The sequence below is a fragment of the Rosa rugosa genome, chromosome 3 (genome assembly GCF_958449725.1).
Source record: "Rosa rugosa chromosome 3, drRosRugo1.1, whole genome shotgun sequence".
Lineage (NCBI taxonomy): Eukaryota > Viridiplantae > Streptophyta > Magnoliopsida > Rosales > Rosaceae > Rosa > Rosa rugosa.
This window is the reverse complement of record NC_084822.1, coordinates 49,716,144-49,719,733: the sequence shown is the minus strand read 5'-3', so window position 1 is coordinate 49,719,733 and position 3,590 is coordinate 49,716,144. Positions and strand designations below refer to the sequence as shown.

At 37.2% G+C, this 3,590-nt stretch overlaps 1 long non-coding RNA gene across 1 annotated transcript; it reads right to left on the bottom strand.

The window, feature by feature from the left end:
• Window positions 1-894: 894 nt before the first annotated feature.
• Window positions 895-3,193, bottom strand: LOC133740804 (uncharacterized). Its single transcript, XR_009861426.1, has 4 exons — window positions 2,847-3,193; window positions 2,651-2,759; window positions 1,904-1,972; window positions 895-1,305 (listed from the first exon to the last, which is right to left on the bottom strand). It is a non-coding gene; the product is annotated as an uncharacterized LOC133740804 (long non-coding RNA).
• Window positions 3,194-3,590: the final 397 nt, after the last annotated feature.

Genomic DNA, 3,590 nt, shown 5'->3' with positions numbered 1-3,590 from the left:
AATTATTGAAAGACTATATTACCCAAGTGCAAAATGACAAATAAGTACACTAATTTTCTAAAATTCAAATCTGTAAGAACAACTAAATACATAACCGACCAATTAATTAAATACAAAGACTACTTAATTTCTTACATTGATCTTCATCTTCTCCACTCAAATTTGAATTTTTTTACTATTTTTTGGTCTTTTTGTTGCCTCCTCATTGTTAATTTGTTATTCGATTTGCAAAACCATTAGTGTTAACTTCATCAAACTCTTTGCAATACCCTTTGTAAACACCGATGTAAAAGTATAAAACACGAAACGAAAAAGAAAAAAAAAATCAATCTCTTCTTCTTTGCTCATAGTTATTAACTTACTAATCTTTTGACATTGATTGAAACTGAATGGAAAAATTAAAAAGATGGAAGTAAATCAGATTATGATTTTAATACGAAACTTTAATATATTTTAGTTCTTTTATTGGTATAAACTAAATGAGAGATTTTCGTTAAATTTTTTTTTAATTGTATATGTCATATAAGGATATTTTTGGAAAGAAAAATGGGTTAGATAAAGTATACTTAATAATTGAAATTAAAATGTAGGGTGTAATGAGCAAGTAGGGTGACAATAGCTGCACCCTATTTTTAACAAGGGCCAAAAGAATTCCCAAAAAAAAAAAAAAACATCATACTGATACCTATACATGGAATCATGGAGTGAGAAAATTTGCACTTTCAACTCAATCCCTTCTTTCATTCAAGAATGGTCCCATACTTGTAACAATAATTTCACTAGGTTTCGTTTGTAATATTTGTATGTATAACTAAGTTAGACAAAGTTTTCTAACAAATTTAGGTCGATGGATGCTGTAACGCCCCGGAAGGATCACGTTACAGCGCCGCAAGCCTCTGAACACGAGCCTGCAGCTTGTGCCACAAACCCGTGCCACAAAAGCTTGCAAGGCCTTTTAGGATTGTGGTGAGAAAAACGTTTACAATTGAGGTTGAGAGTACGATTCGGAAGCGTAAAGATTTTACAACAAAAGAGTACTTTATTTACATTCCACAAAAGTTACGAGTCCAAGGTTCGGGTTTCAAGTTCACGCTAAATAACACACACCAAAAGATAGGCAGGTGGATAATAACAAATTTACAAGGTTCCCACAACAAAACAAAGTCACATTCACAATTTCAAAAGAAGGGAGACTAAGCAACACCTGCCAGACCAACAGTCAAGTCCAAAAGAAGCTATTCACAACTTGACGATGCCAACACCCAAGCGTCTAAGCCTGATCCTCAGCTGGCTCCTGCTCAGTTCCTGGAGGGAAAGTAGGGGTGAGCATCACATACGTTCATCGCCCAGTAGAGGAGCTCAACCCCACTAGGTTTTATAAATAGCATGTAGTAAAACGTGATATAAAATGAGAAATGCATAAACCGTATAACGTATATAAGTAAGGTACGTAAAATTGTAAAACATACGACTCATAGACGGGATCCCAGTATCTCTATAACCAGATGACCGGTCCCATGGACCAACTACACGGCCTTACCTTAATTAGAATGATTACCAGGTAAGCGTAGCGAGAGCGTCCACTACCTAGTCACACACACGTACCGGGCCCGTCATTACGACCGGGATACCCGAACGACCGGCGTAACTAACCCTCCGGAGGTTAAGGGGATCGAACCCAAGGAAGTCAGTGCCACCCTTCGCTCTCAAGTCATCTAACTTACTCAACCGCATGGCACGGCCTCGACACGTTATTAATAATTTTCCGTGTCGATAAAAAAAGAAGATAAAATAGAATATAATATAATATCATAAAATAAACCGAAACCGTGCGTAAGTCATGCAATACTTAAAACAAATATATATAGAAAACTCTAGCGAGGCGTAGGTGAGTTCCCCCTACCTGGAATCCATACTCAAGAAATCTCCGGGTTTCCACCTTTGCTTCTCAAGCCTTGGGTAACTGGAAATCCTAAACCCGAAAATCTTTGGTTAGTAACTCTCTACAGACAAACGGTTACCCTTCACCTATATACCCATTTCGACCAATTATGAATTACAATCAAATAATTCTATATAGAGTACATAACTTTCACCAAGGAGACAAGCTCACCGTCAAACACAGCATATACCAAACTTTATAATCATGGCCTCCCTTTGATTTATAATTAAGCATCATACCATGCCAACAACCTTCTGACCAAAACCTGAATTGTACCTTCTATATCGTAACACCAACATGCAGCTCACAATTGTATCTCAAAACCATGCCAAGTTTTCAACTTTGATCTAGTTTTGGTCAAGTACCGCAATTATACCCAACAATCATGTCCATCACTCTAGCTCTTACAACAACACAATTATACATATACTCAGACCAAACCCAGCCTCTAATTAATCTAATTTCTGCCAAGTACTTAATTACGTCTGCAACTTAACAACCAAAACAATACAGCTTTTAAACTCTCTTAATTTCCAAAATCACCAAACGATAAAGCTATCAACAAGCAGACCCACTCATCTTTCTTTAATTACTAGTAAACAACTAAATCAACTAGACCTGTTTCAAGATTCTCACCAGGACGTCATCACCTCAACATGCATGAACCAAAATCCACAAATATAATTATACTAATCATTGTCAGCTTACCTTCCTTGACCACTTTAGTGACTGATGCCCACACCCAACGCCTCTAACTTCCAATTGCAGCAATGAACGCTAGAACCCACTTCTCCAATTCTCTCTTCCTCCGTCCAATCTCAAATACCAACAAGACCAAGATTATCAAAATTGTACAACCCAATCTCTAATTCACCAAGAACATATCTGAGCTCAAGAAGCTTACCTTAATCGATCCAGAATCCAAGCCTAAGACGATCAATCTCAATTGATGGGTCAGACACCCATATTTCCCTTCAGGTAATAACCATCATGGCTGGTATCTATGGTGGGTGGTGAGGATTACACAGGAAGAAGAGTGAGATTGGTGAATGTTTTAATGAAACAAAGGAGAGGGTAATTGATTCGGTGAAGGAAACTCTGGGTTTGGATTTTTCTTTCACTGCATGGTTTTTGGGACAGACTAGAAGAGAGGAAGGTGAAATAGGTGAGAGTGAGTCGGTGGGTCGGTGGGTGTTCAGAAGCCTAGACGTGTGTCTCCTTCCCAGCTATACACTTCATCTACAACATGCACTCAGGTAGCTGATACTCTAATTAAACTTCCTCAATATGTTCAATAATGTGGGCCGACCCAAGTCTCCTACAGGCCCAATTTAATTGAACCAAATTCAACCTTACTACTAGTTCCTAGCCCAAGTATTTCGGGACTAACTCAACTTCTAAATATCAGGAATAAAACTCGAAATCAACCGTATGAAAATCCGAAATTACTAAATAGAATTACAGGGGCTCACAGATGCGACTTTTATCACCAAGTTTCGGCTCCTATAAATTTTAACAAATTCATTTTATTATTAACAAATAAACATAATCATAATGATGTTGGAATAAGCTGAAAATCATGTAATATGAAACTTAATTATCTCTTAGATTTGTAAGCTTCAGGAAGACACATCATTCGAAAAGAGTT